The sequence below is a fragment of the Marmota marmota genome, unplaced genomic scaffold (assembly GCF_001458135.2).
Source record: "Marmota marmota marmota unplaced genomic scaffold, marMar, whole genome shotgun sequence".
Taxonomy (NCBI): Eukaryota; Metazoa; Chordata; class Mammalia; order Rodentia; family Sciuridae; genus Marmota; species Marmota marmota.
This window is the reverse complement of record NW_026000171.1, coordinates 620,231-635,945: the sequence shown is the minus strand read 5'-3', so window position 1 is coordinate 635,945 and position 15,715 is coordinate 620,231. Positions and strand designations below refer to the sequence as shown.

The window sequence follows — 15,715 nt, the reverse complement described above, 5'->3', positions numbered from 1 at the left end:
AACAGCTTTTCAACAGAATTATTATTGGGGCCATGGAGAGGAGTTGAAGTCTTCTTACCCATCCAGTTAATCGGGCATCACTCTCCCCAGCTTCTTCCTACTCTGCTCATGATGAGATTTTATCAGTACCTCAAGGTCACCAGACTTCTCACACCTCAGTATTTACACTGACCAAATGCTCTTATTACTTTCTTCATTTGACATCTACTTTCTTCATTGATCTCCACCTAAATGTGATTTCTCTTTTCCTCAAATTACCCATTTCCTCAGCATCTTCCACTCCTTTATGACACTCCCATTTATGGTTGGTGTGTGTCATCATGCTATAGGATCAACTCCATGAGGACAGGGGGAGTATTTTCTCCTTGCTTCTCCTCCTCATGCCTCGAATTAAGTTGCTAGATGCAATTCACTCAAATACTTAACATCAACAATCTGAACTGAGAGTTTGTCTGACTGATATAGATGGCTGATGTCTGTAAAAGACCATGAGCTCAAAGATAACCCAATAGTACTGGATACCCCATGTTGTCCCTCACTCTATTGAGATTATGGGGTGGATGAAGTGCTTACTCCTACCATTAGTTTCCACATCTGGATTAAATGATCACCATAATACCTATGAGAGTTTGCTGAGAGGTTTAACCTTCATTACGTGAGGAAAAAACAACAACAACAAAAAACAACGTGACACTATGACAGGACATAGCAAGTGACTAATATAATTGAGGTAAAATTCCTCACTCTACTAAGGAAATAGAGAGTAATTATTATAGTGTAATATACTAGCCATTTGCTTACACATGTTTTTAGTCCATGCTTAATTTAATATCCATGGCATTTTCCACATAAGTGGCTGTCAGAACAGGTTTACTTAATTCTATCATTGAAACAAGATTGTAAATGGAAGCTAAAATAATCTCTATTCAAATTTGTACCTCATAGACTTATTTGAACTTATTCTCTTGGCTTGAAAGTATAAAGTTTTTCTAACAACCTACAGAGTGAGGACACAGGAAGAGGGAGTAATTCACCTGAACACATGATATAAGCTTCCTCCTTTGCAGAGCAAGATCTCTGTTTCCAAGGGTCAGAAGGACACTGCCAGAGAGAGGTGTCTGTTTTTCTACACTGTATTCCATCCACCCAACGAGGTCTAGAACCTTCTCTGAGAATAGAAGTGTTGAGAGTCCCACTGTCCCCACAGCCAAGCTGTCTGCAGATCATGGACAAGGTCACAGCTTCCATGGGGCTGTGGCAGACACTGCCCCAGGTGTTGTTGTAGAAAACCTCCAGCCACCCAGCACACTCCTGGTCCTCGCTCACCAACCTGAGGGCCAGGAACTCTGAAACCAAGAGGAGGAAAATAGAACACAGTGAGTATTTAACGTTTAGTGCTGCTTTTCTTTACCCCTACGTAGTGAGTGCTCACTGCTAATTTTGCTGATGAAATGCCCACTGGGAGAAAGACAAAATTTTTATCCATTTACCTGGTTTGATAACTTGTATGTATCTTTGTAATTCTATGACAATGGTATAGTGGAAAATGAACAGGCAGGAACACTGAAGTGGGGTTCTTGAGTTGAGGGAGGAAAAGTTACTGGACTAAATATCTGGCAGACCCTGGGAAAAGGAGTGTAGACAATGAGGTGGCAGAATTGTGAAGTCCCAGATGTCAGTTCCTGATCCTGGAGATTATGAATAGGTTACCTTTTGAAGCAAAGGGGCTTTGCAAACAAGATCAAGATGAGAATTTTTAATGGTGAGATTATTTTTGATTATCTGGGATTAATTATGTCAGCCCAATCTAACATCCTTGGATCTGTATTCTTACAAGCAGACAATGATTTCTGACTCTGGTCAAAGATGTGAAGATGAAAAAATGGTCAGAAGTATGCAAGGTGGTTGACTTGAATAAGGAAGGCAAATACAGATAATTTTTAGATGCTGGAAAGGCAAGAAAATGAGTCTCCCCAGTGCCTCCACTGAATGTAGATCACTGACACCTTGTTTATAGCTCAGGTGAACTGGGGTCAGACTTGGACTCATGTTGTTCTAAGTCACTAAATCTGTGGTAATTTATTATAGCAGCAAAAGGTAACTAATACAGTGGGTCTCAGGATGTTGCACATACAGTAACTGAAGCATGAGGTTTGCAGTCAAATGCACACTGAAGAGAATGATTTTCAGGAGGCAGAAATAAGAAGGAAGGAGCAGAAGCTCAGCTTCTGCATCAGAAAATGGAAGCCCTTTATCTTTTCTGATAGAGGGACAGGCAATGTGGGATGAGCCTCCTCCCCCTCCACCCTGCCACCAATTTCTCCTCCTCTGCCCTAAGGCTCAGATACCATCCTGTACATGCTCCTCATTTCTACCAACTGTACCCTGTGTGTCCCACAGACCTGAGCAGATCACCCCAGCGTCTTCCTTATGCCTGCAGTTGTGCTGCCCCCAGCCCTGGGAAGGGCACTGCCACACATAGGCCTCCTCTCCTGTGCAGTTCAGCTCATCCAGCCAGATGGGCCCTGATCCCTCTCCAAAGTGAGCAGAGATGGTGGCCTCCAGGGCCACTCCACAGCCCAGCTGTCTGCACAACACGTGAGCATCTCTCAGATCCCAGCTGTCATCACAGATGGAGCCCCAGGAGCCCTGCTGCAGGATCTCCACTCTCCCTGCACAGCGACTGCCCCCATCCACCAGGCGGAGATGTCTGCTGTCTGAGGAGAGACAGGGTCATGTCAGTGGGCATTCACACAGGGAATGGGAAGGCTTTGGTGCTTGGATCCTTGCTCACCTGAGCAGTTGGTGATGTGGCCCTCTGAGGCTGCAGAGCCTGCTGGGTCAGACCAGGAGTCATTACTCTTTGGCAGCAGCTCTCTCTGGTTACCTGCAGATGGGAGTAGAGAATGAAACTGAATTAAGGTACATAATAATCTAGTGATGGCATCTGAAAGCTGTAGGACAAAATCAGTAATTTTCTGTCTTCAGAACTGTTCTCCTAATGGAGATTTCTGCTTCTGACTCTGACACTTTTGGGCTTTATGTCAAGTACTAGGAGTGACTTTAGGCAAGTGGGAATATGTTAGTGATTCTTGAGAACATTGCACAGCTCCCATAATAGCTAGACTTTAAGAGTCAAATGAAGAGAAAAGTGAATGTGGCTGGGGATGTGGCTCAAGGGGTAGTGTGCTTGCCTGGCATGCGTGCGGCCCGGCTTCAATCCTCAACACCACATACAAACAAAGATGTTGTGTCCGCAGAAAACTAAAAAAATAAATATTAAAAAATTCTCTCTCTCTCTCTCTCTCTCTCTCTCTCTCTCTCTCTCTCTCTTAAAAATGTGAAATTTACTATTAAAAAAAAGAAAAGTGGGATCAGCTATTTTTCCCTAGAGGCACTTCCCCATTCAAGGTTAGAAGGTGAAACTGAAAATCTCAGCATGTTTGCCAGATTGCCGTCGCCATACACAAATATAATTTAGGCTGGACCAAAGAAGAGAAATCATGTTAGACAATCAGGAAACTTGTATCATATTTTGTGAACTAAGAGGGTTTTTGTCACAGAGATGGTGCCAAGTTTCTCAAAACTTCAATTGTTTTTGTGTAATGTGATCTGAAATAAAATACTTGGAAAAGGCAAAATAAAATCCTTTCTGAAGGTTTTGTATAGTTTCTCAAAAACAATGTTGATCCAAAACACCACATGAAATAGAGTTTAGTAGAAAACAAACAGGAAAAATGAGAAAAAAAGTGAAAAAGATATTTACATATTAGTATTGGTGTTTCCTTATAGGTAATTTAAATAATCATGTTTAATTGGTCTATTAAATGGCATGATGTTCATCTTGGCAGAAAATGATCACCAAAATATATTAAAAATATGCAAGTTAAAAAGTCAAGAGCTATAAATAAGAACCAAAAGGTGAGTCAAAAACATTAGATTATTAACAGAATAGAAATTGCAAAGTACAAAAACACAGAAAAATACACAGAGTAAAGCACAGAAATATAAGGATAGAAACTATAATCAGGGACTTGAGAGACATAGTGAGAGAACCTAACATTCCTATGTAATCTATAAGTTTTAGATATTTAAGGCCACAATAATAGTGCTAAAAGTACAACTTAGAAAATACACAATTTCAGATATTCAATACACATATAGCTTTAAAACATATTCACAAAATCTGTGATGCTCTATCCATTGACCTCTGGAGTCCATTCCTCCTTCCCTTGAATCTGGGCTGACTGTGGTGAGTTGTCTATAAGCCATAGAATGTGGTGAAGCCAAAATGGCTTGACATAGAAACCTAGCTTAGAAAGTCATACCTCCTTCTCTTTAGGATGTTTGCTTTATGGCATATCTATTGTATAGAGACTATCATGTGGGAGAGAACATTTGCAGGTGGTTCTGTCAACAGCCCTCTGTTGAACTTCAAGCTACCAGCCATGTGAATGAACTATCCTGGATTCCCAGCTTGGTCAAGTCTTAAAGTGATCTCAGTTCCTCATGACATTCAAGTGTAACCTTATGACAGATCTCAAGAGGTAACAGCCAAGAGGCATTCCCAAATTCATGAGTCAGGTAATGATGAGAAAAAAAATGAAATATGTTTTTCATTTATGTTGCTCTTCCTTTCTCTTTCTTTTTCAAATAACTAATATACATAATAAGGATAGAATTTTTAAGGCTGCTAGAAACAAATGTCAGATTACATTTAGAGGGAAATCAATTTGCATCTCAGCTCATTTCTCAAACCAGACCCCAAATCTAGGATGTCTTGGAATAATATACATCAAGACTTCAAAGAAAAAGGATGTCAGCCAAGAATATAATACCCAACAAAATTAAGCTTCATATTTGAAGATGAAATCAAAACCTTCCATGATAAACAAAATTTAAAAAAAAAATCACAACTAGAAAGCCTGCACTACAGGATGTTCTCAGAAAAATATTCCAGGAACAAAAAAATGAAAAATAAAAGCGAAAATCATCAAAGGGAGAAGGGGATAAACTAAAATCAAATTAAAAACCAGAAATAAAACAATATAACAGGGAATATAAATCATATCTCAATAATATCTTTGAACATAAATAGGCAAAACTCATCAATCAAAAGACATAGACTGGGGTATTGGATTAAAATAACACAACCCAACAATATGCCCTCTCCTAGAGACTCACTACTTAGGTAAAGACAATCAAAAACTAAAAGTGAAAAGATGGGAAAAACTATATCACTCATATGGATCATGTGAACAAGCAGAGATTTCTGTCTTCGTATCAGAAAAAGTGAACTTCAAGCTAAACCTAATCATAAGGCACAAAGAAGGACATTTCATACTGTTTAAGGGAATGATACATATGCAAGACATAGCAAGTTGTAAATATTTATGCCTCAAAAAGGCAGCATCTATGCACATGAAATAAATTCTTCTCAATTTCAAAAAAATAGATCACAACACAATAATACTGAGTGAATTTAATATACCTCTATCACCACTGGATAGATCCTCCAAACAAAAATGAAAGAAACCATAGAACTAAATAATGCAATCAATAAATTAGAGTTTAAAGACATATGTAGAGTATTTCATCCATAAATGATTGGAGACACTTTCTTCTTAGCAGCACATGAATCCTTCTCTAAAATAGACCATATCTTATGCCACAAAACAACTTTTAGAAAATACAAAAAAATATAGATAATGACTTGTATTCTATCCAATCATAATGGAATGAAATTTGAAATCAATGATATAATTTTAAAAATAGAAGCTATTCTAACACCAGTGTAAATAATACACTACTGAATGACCAATTGATAGCAGAAGAAATCAGGGATGAAACAAAAAAAATACTTAGTAGAAATGAAAATAATGTCACAACATATCAAAATCTCTGGGTCACTATGAAGGCAGTACTAAGAGGAAATTTCATTACATTAAACTCATTCACTAAAAGAATATAAAGTCAAAAAATAAGTAACCTGACATTACAACTCAAAACCCTAGAAAAAGAAGAACAAATCAACAGCAAATACAGTAGAAAACAGGAAAAAAATAAAAATTAGAGCTGAAATCAATAAAATGGAAACAAAATAAATAACTCAAAAAATTGACAAAATGAAAAGTTGGTTCTTTGCAAAAATCAACATAATTGATAAACCTTTAGCCACTAAGACAAAGAGAGAGAAAACAAAAATTACTAAAATTTGTGATAAAAAAAGAAATATCACTGAAATACAGATGATAATCAGAAAATATTTGGAAAATTTATACTCAAAAAAAGAAAAAAAAGAAAATCTTGAAGACACTGACAAATTCCTAGATACATATGACCTATCCAAACTGAATCAGGAGGACATACATAATATGAACAGATGAATTTCAAGCATTTAAATAGAAGTCACCATGAAAAGCCCACAAATCAAGAAAAGCCCAGGACCAGATGGATTCTCAGCCTGGTTTTACAAGTCCTTGAAAGAAAATGAATATCAGTCAAGAATACAGTCAACACCAATAGTCCTCAAATTATTCCATGAAATAGAAAAGAAGGGAATCCTTCCAAACTCATTCTATGAAGCTACTATCATCCCGATACCAAAGCCAGACAAAAGCACATCAAGGAAAGAAAACTTCAGACCAATATCCCTGATGAACATGGATACAAAAATTCTCATCAAAATTCTGGCAAATCTCATATAAAAATATTAAAAATACTGCACCATGATCAAGTGAGGTTCATCCCAAGGATGCAAGTTTCATTCAACATACAGTAATCAATGAACATAATTCAGTACATCAATAGACATAATGACAAGAATTACATGATCATCTCAACAGATGCTGAAAAAGCACTTTACAAAATACACATGGTTTCATGTTAAAAACACTAGAAAAATTAGGGATAGTAGGAGCATACCTCAACATTGTAAAAGTTATATCTGTTAAATCCAAGGCCAACATTATACTAAATGGGGAAAAACAGAAAACATTCCCTCAAAGAACAGGAACAAGACAAGAATGCACTCTTTTACCACTTATATTCAACATTGTCCTTAAAATTCTAGCCAGGGCAATAAGACAGAAGAAAGAAATTGAATAGATACAAATAGGAAAGGAAGAATTCAAACAATCCCTATTTGCTGATGAAATGACCCATATTGAAAGACCCAAAAAATTCCACCAGAAAACTTTTAGAACTAATAAATGAATTCAGCAAAGTAGCAGGATATAAAATTAACACCCATAAATCAATCACATTCCTATACATCAGGGGTGAATTCACCAAAAGAAATCAGGAAAACTATCCCATTCATAATGGCCTCAAAATTTAAAATATTTAGGAATCCATATAGCAAAAGAGATGAAAGACCTCTACAATGAAAACTACAGAACATTATAGAAAGAAATTGAAAAACAACTTAGAACATGGAAAGATCTTCTATGTTCATGGATAGCAGAATTAACATTGACGAAATGGCCATACTCTCAATTGCTCTATACAGACTTAATGGAAATTCCAATGGCATTCTTTATTGAAATAGAAAAATCAGTCATAAAATTCATTTGGAAAAATAAGAAACCCAGAAGAGCCAAAGCAATCCTTATCAATAAAAGTAAAGCTGGAGCCATCAAAATACCAGACCTTAAATTATACTACAGAGCTATGGTTACAAAGAGCAGCATAGAGTTGGCACCAAAAAAGACAGGTTGACAAATGGTACAGAGTGAAGATACTAAGGCTGGAAAAAATGGAAATTCATATGTAGCAAAATATAATGGAGCCCAAATCTCTCACCCTGCACAAAACTTAACTCAAAGTGGATCATGGACTTAGGCTTGAGATCTTAGATCCTGTGCCTAATAGTAGTAAAAGTAGGCTCAAATCTCCACCATGTCAGCTTAGAAACTGACTTCCTTAACAAGACTTATAAAGTGCAAGAAATAAAATCAAGAAACCACAAATGGGATAAATCCTAACTAAAAAGCTTCTTCACAGCAAAGGAAACAATCAAGAATATGAAGAAAGAGCCTACAGATTAGGAGAAAATCATTGTCAACTGCATTTATCTCCAGGATATATAATGATCTCAAAAACTTAACACTCCCCCACCAAATAACTCAGCAGATAAATGGGCTAAGGTATTGAACATATACTTCACAGAAGAAGAAATACAATTGGTCAACAAATATATAAAAAGAATTCAACATCTCCAGTATTTAGAAACATGCAAATTAAAACTACACTGAGAACTCATCTCACTTCAGTTGTAATGGCAATTATCAAGAATACAATTAACAATAAATGTTGGCAAGTATGTGGGGGAAAGTATACTCATACAATGTGAGTGGGACTGCTTATGCAAAGTGATATAGAGATTCCTCAGAAAACTTGGAATGGAACCTCCATTTGACTCAGTTTTCCCACTGCTCGGCATATACCTGAAGGACTAAAAATCAGTATGCTGTAGCTATACAGTACATCAAAGTTTAGAGTAGCTAAATTCATAATAGCTAAGTTATGGAACCAAAATAGATGTCCTTCAGCAGATGAATGGTTAAAGAAAATATGGTGTATATACACATTTGAATATTACTCAGCCTTAAAGAAGAATGAAATTATGGCATTTGGCCGTAAATGATTGAATGGGTGGACTATCATGCTAAGTGAAATAAGCCAATCCCCAAAACACCAAAGGCCAAATGTTTTCTCTGATATGCAGGTGCTAATTCACAAAAAAGTGTGTGGGTGCTAAGAAAGAATAGAGGTACTTTGGATTATATAGAGGGGAGTGAAAGGAGGGGAAGTTGTATAAGAGTAGAAAGAATAATAGAGTGAATCCGACATTATCACCCCATGTGCATTTATGATTACATGACTGGTGTAACTCTTCACCATGTACAACCAGAGGAATGAGAATTTATACTCCAGATGTGTATAATATTTCAAAATACATTCTACTATCATGTATAGTAAGAATAGGTAAAAATAATAATAAAAATGTTTGAAGCAAATGTGGTAGCAAAAAATTTAAGATTTGAGATAACTTTGCAGAACATAATGTGTGTTCCTTATCTTACTCTGTTTTTCTGTGTGCTTAAACTATATAGGTAATTATAAACTTTTAGACTTTGTCAATCAAAAAAATTCCTCTGAATAACACTTGACAGAGTCTGGAAAATGGATGATCGCTGAGAAGAATCACGTTACACCAAGGAATGTCTCATATTTCTAGTTTGTTCTCTATGCTGTTCTCTTAGAGACATGTCACTCAAGGAGAAAACTGAGTACCAATCAGCCCTGACCTCTCTTACCTGAGCAGACCACAGAGGCTGTGTTTCCATGGGCACAGGCAGGAACACCCAGGGCAGTCACAGGGCAATTCCACAAGAAGGACTCAGACCCTGAGCAGTGGAATCGGTCTCTCCAGATCTCATCTCCTCCTTCCACAAAGTATGCTCCCTTTGGGGTGGAGATGGCGACTCCACAGCCCAGCTGACGGCAAACAACATTGGCATTGGCCATATTCCAGTGGGAGGCACAGAGTGTTCTCCAGCCTCCAGAGGTCTTCATCTCCACTTGTCCCTCACACTGAGGGCTGTCATTTTTCATGAGCCTGACATCTGTGTACTCTGGCAGGAGAAGACAGGCTTTCAGTAACATATCACATTTTTTACCACAACAGAGTGTGCAAGATGTTTAAAGTCCTACTTTGAGTCTCACCTGAGCAGACAACTTGCACAGCCCCTCTGTGGGGGCAGCTGCCTGCAGGACAGGGCATTCTGGGGCAGAACCAGAGCCCTGGTTCTTGTCCCTTACACTGGAACTCTTCAGCCCAAATCTGTTCACTGGCTTCCTTGAATGACAGGTCCAAGAGAAAAGATGCTGCCTTGCCACACCCCAGCTCTGCACAGATGACCTGGGCAGTGGGTAATGTGAAATTCCCATAAGGTACTGGAGTCCATCCTCCTCCAGAATTCACTTCCACTCGCCCAGAGCAGGGTCCACCTCCTCCATCCAAACGCACAAATCCTTTGGAAGAAAATAACCAGTACAATGGGTTGGAATTGGAAGCTACAAGTCTTGGGAAAGCTGTGAAATCTTTTCCTTCCCCAGGAATGAATGGGATATGGAGTATGGATTCAATGGTTTCAGAATAGAGACTCCATGAGTAAGTGTCTGAAGATAAATTTAGGAGGAGGAATTTATAAGTTCAGTTCTAAATGGCTGACTCCAGAAATAATGTATATATATATATATATATATATATATATATATATATATATATATCATATATATATTNTGACTCCAGAAATAATGTATATATATATATATATATATATATATATATATATATATATATATCATATATATATTATCTATATTATATAATAAGAACATATTATTCTACGTATTGAAATATACCTAACTATGTGTTTGTCTCTCTGTCTGTGTCAGTCTACCTCCTTTTTAATAAGCCCAATCTCCTGAACTTGAACTCACTGTAGAAAAAGAGTAGGATTAATTTTTCACTCTTTTATCCTCAGAATCTTTCAGTTCACAAGTAATCATTACAACTAAGTTAACATTTGTTAAAGATTGCAAAAATTCAAAATGTATCAAAATGATGATTTATATTAATTTCCCATTTAGATATGAGAAAAGATCCCACTAAATAGTGTGAGACAGAGATATAAAGTAGGTTATGGTGACTAAGATTACCTGGCTTCTTTACATCATCCTTCCCATTAAAGAAAACAGAGAATTTAGAAGTAGGATAAGCTGAGCAAGGTGGTGTATGCCTATAATCCCAGTGGCACTGGAGGCTGAGCCAGGAGGATCTCAAATTCAAATTAGCCTCAGCAATGGCAAGGTGCTAAGCAACTCAATGATCAGTCTGTTGCTTTCTAAATAAAATACAAAAAAGTGCTGGGGATGTGGCTCAGTGATTGAGTGCCCTTGAGTTCAATCACTAGTATCTCCCTACCCACAAAAGAAGTAGGATCAGAAGTTGTCAAGAGATTTGAGCATGCTCCTTTGCCTTTTCGTTTTGTTTCAAAGAATCATTTGGTTACTAACAAGTAGAGTTGGAAGAAGCCATTAGACATGTATTGAAGTTGATCAGGAAGTGATTTTGAATATCCGTTTAGACCTTTGGGGATACATCTGACAACAGATACACAATTGTAACGTAAGAGTAGGTTGATGTCCTGAAGAATGGGATCCTTTCTCTGGAAAACAACATGTTCAGTGATTTTTTTTTCAAAGTAAGTCATCAAAATGGAATTTACTCAGTATGGGTAGAAATGCCTCCAATCAGGAAAGGATAAAAATGCAGCAGAGAGGTCTTCAAAGGAAACCCAATCTGAACTTTCCTCCTAGGCCTGATATAGGAGGGAGGTGTACAAAGATAATATGAGAGTCTGCTTCCATGTTTTGTTATTCATAACACTAGCATGTTTTCAGAATTTGTCATTTTCCAGATGTGTTTCTAGGTGCTGGGTATGTATATTTAAAGAAAAAAATGTCATCATCTTTGTAGAGCTTTACATCCAGTGGGGAGAAAACCAGTTTTAAGTCATGTGATATTTGTGAGTCACTGGGTGGAAAAGGAAGAAAAATTACATCTGCAGAAATCTACTGATTCATATAAATAATTCTCACTTGAGTAAATTAAAATTTTCATTCATTTATATCCTTGTCTGATCTTTTGCTCCACAGACACATTGTTCTCCTGGGCCTTTTTTGGGTTTCTTATGAAAGTACCATCCAATGGACCTTTTCCACCTCTATTCTTACCTTCTCAATACCTCAGCTTTGAGTCACTCTTGCAAATCATTTTCCTTCTTTTGTGCAGGAGGGGTGTTCTGAGTTCACACAATGTACACTGATTGCCCTTCCTAAACCAGGGTCTTAAGTGCTGCAGAGGTAATCCCTATGTGCTCTTTGTCAACCTTTGAAGGCCATCCCCCAGATCCTGTAAGCTTCTGCTGTCTTCTTCAGAAAATTCTATTTGTCTTCCTGTCCCAATCTTACCAAATTTCGCTAATATACTTTTCTTATATCATTGTTTCCATCATATATAAACAATAAAATTTTCCCCATATTTTGTCACTTTATGTTTTCCCACATTTCAGATGTATTTTAACTGAAATGTACTGACAGAGTGTACATATTAATTGAGTAAATTCATGTGCTGATGTATGTATGCATTGCATTTCTTTGTCTCTTTAAAAACTTTTCATTTCTTTTTGGTGAAGCTTCAAATATACTTTCTTCTAGCTTTTTGAAATGTAGTTCATTATTTTTTTCTATAGTTATCCTACTGTGTCACAGTGCACATAACTTCTTGTTCCTATTTAAGTAAAACCCATTATTCAGTGATCAGTCTGTTGCCTTCCCATTCCCTACACTCTCTAGTCTATGGTAACCACAATTCTATTCTCAACATCTATGAGGTCAATTCTTTCATATTTGACATTCAGTGAGATTATAAGAGACTTGTCTTTCTTTACCTGACTTATTTCACTTAACCTAGTGATCTCCTGACCCATGCATGTTATCTCAAATGAAATAATTTAATTCATTTTTGTGGCTAAATAGTATCCCATTGTATTTCATTTATTTGTCCATTTATCATCTAATGGGCATTTAGATTATGTCCATTCCTTAGCTACTATGTATAGTGCTGCCATAAACATGGGAGTACAGATGTCTCTTTAACATACAGATTTCACTTCCTTTGGACATATGCTCAGCATTGGGATTGCTGTATCATATGGTAATTTGTGTCAGGGGCAGGATGTCTGATAATGTCTTTGTACCTCCCTTATTTCTAAAAGACATATTTTCTGGATTCAGTATTCTTGACTGGCAGGTTTTTCTTCAGTTCTATGAAAATCTCATGGCACTCACTTCTGACCTATATGTTTACTGTTGAGAAGTCTGCCATCAGGTTAATTGGGACATATTTATATATTTATATATGTTATTTTTTCTCTTGATGCATGAGAGTCTTTATCTTTCATCTTTGAGAGCTGTATTATAATTTATATTGGTAAGAAGCTGAGGCTCCCACTCACAGTTAGTCAACTAAATTTTCACATTCATGCAAAGACTTAACTCTCCCCATGTTATGTTGCTGGGGGTTGAAGATAAATGAGGTAGGTGGTCTTTTTTTATTTTTTAAAATATTTATTTTTTTAGTTTTAGGTGGACACAATATCTTTTTTTAATTTTTTTTATTAGTTGCTCAAAACATTACAATGATCTTGACATATCATACATGTGATTCAAATGGGGTATGAATTCTTGTGACCACCAAAGTTGCAATTCTACATCACACCCTGAAGCCACAGCCTGCCAAGGCAACACAGAACTTGGGAGGGACCTAGGCCCTAAATACTAAGAGCTGCCTACTGCTAAGGTGGACTCAAGGCTCCAAATTCTTGCAAACCAGCCACAGGTGCTGTAGGCTCTTCTTGAGTCTGTCCCACCAGCACACAGGTCTTGCTCTGTTATCCCCCTTCTACATTTGAGACCTCTAATTCTTACTTGGTGCTGGGTATGATCATGGTGGGCCTGGACTAAACTCCAAGACAAAGTCTTGTGCCAGCACTCTGCCTGATCCTTAGACTCCTACTTTCTCCTCTTCTGCTAGAAGTTGGAATAGTTGTGGTGGAGACAGTCTCTTTGCTGCCCAACTAAAGACCAGTTCCAGAGTTTCAGTGTGAGGTTACTGGCATGGGGACAGTATTTTTGGACTCTGTCAGACACCAAGTTTCACTATGGCAGGCCTAGTCCTGGGTTTCAAGTGTAAGGTCTGGGTTTAATTCCCTTTCCATTTCCCCAAAATGCATTTCCCTTCATGCTGGGCTGCTTGAGGTTGGGAAATGGGCAAGTCTTATCTTCCTTCCTCCTTCAATGTTTCTTTTCTTTTTATCATAGTAAAAGCAGGCACTCACCTAGGTTATTTCTCTTATGAAGCCAGTTTGGTGTATGAATACAATTAATATAGTGTATTTTGGGGAGATCATTGAACAACCGTCCTGGTTCTTGTCCTAAACTATATAACATCTTACTATAATACATATTCATTAATATTTTATTACACCCAACATTAATCTGACAGCACAGAGCTAAATTCATCTCCCAAGTATGAGTTTAATGCTTTGAAAAAGAAATGTAGAGAGAATCTATTGTAGTAACAATGGAAGGAATATCTATGACTCAGAGCATTTCACTCACAGTTCTCTGGCCCTTCCTGCAAATGAGTTGATAATTTTGATGTTTGAATCTGGAAAGGAGAATTGCAAGTTTGCAGTAATCCATAAATTCCCTTCTGGTGTGTTTAATCCCATCCCTGTGCCCATACATTTACTAACACAGTGCAAAACTATCTATGGCTATACATATATAAACACTTAATTCAACTGTAAAAAAAGCAATCTCCATTCTTGTCTGTCTTTTGAAAAGAGGATATGTGTGGTAACCCTACAAATAGTAAATCACAGAACCAAAATTATGAAGAAGATTTTAAGTGGAATGATTCTATAAAGAAACCTTATCTTGTCAAGTATGACTGCAGAGAAGACAAAGGACACTATCTGAGATTTACAATAAAGAATTAAATAAAGCCCATCATATACTGCTGTTTTGAGCAACCAGAATTCATGGGGACCTCTTAGTCTTCATGGCTCATTTGTCTCTTATTTCCCCAAGATCAGATAAACACTTTTGGTCCTTTCAATTCTCTTATGCCTTGGAGAATGTGCAGACCCTACCTGAGCATATGACACCTGCATCCTCATTGTGTGTGCAGTCCTGCAGCCCCCAGCCTTGAGATGGGCACTTCCACACTTGGTCCTCCTCTCCTGTGCACTTTAGCTCGTCCAGCCAGATGAGCCCTGATCCCTTCCCAAGTTGTGCATAGTGCATGGCATCGATGGCCACTCCACAGCCTATTTGTCTGCATACCACGTGGGCGTCTTTCAGGTCCCAGTTGTCATCACAGACAGTGCCCCAGGAATGCTCATGAAATATCTCCACTCTGCCTGCACAGCGACTGCCACCATCCATCAGGCGGAGCTTTGGGGTCTCTGAAGAGAAAATAATTGTGTCAATGGTTGTATTTACAAAGAAAAAGAGGAGGGTTTTCTTGTCCTATGCTATTTCCCCCTCAACAAATCAGTTGGCAGAATCCACTTTCTGATTACAGAGCTTGCTGTTAAGACAAGGAGTCATTTACACCAGGGTAGCAGCTGAGTTTCAATTCCTACCAAAATAAGTAGAAGAATCAATTATGTAAAAAATAATTAAAGAGATTAAACACAATATAATATAGTTAGATGTCTAGGTAGAAATTATTATGCAGCTGCTATCAGAGTTAAACATATTATTTTCAGAGTTCTCCATAGGATCTGATAACACAGTTATAGAAATGTCAGGTTTCCTACATTGAGTAGTTAAAAGCATTTTTTTCTGAATTATTTCTAAAAGTCAATAGGCCAGCATCTGATTGGTTCTTATAGAGCACACACTTGAGTGCTAATGGCCTAATATATGGAAGGATCAGAACACAGCGGGTAGAGTAAGAAACTGGGATAAGATTATCAGAAACTTCAGGTGACAACCATGAATCCAGGAGAAATCACAAATATATGTTCATTAAGACTGGAAAATGGATGGACCACAATTTGCCTCCAAATAT

General features: G+C 37.4%; 1 pseudogene; it reads right to left on the bottom strand.

The window, feature by feature from the left end:
- The window catches only part of LOC107154867, a 79,658-nt pseudogene extending 64,574 nt beyond the window's left edge, over window positions 1-15,084 (bottom strand).
- Window positions 15,085-15,715: the final 631 nt, after the last annotated feature.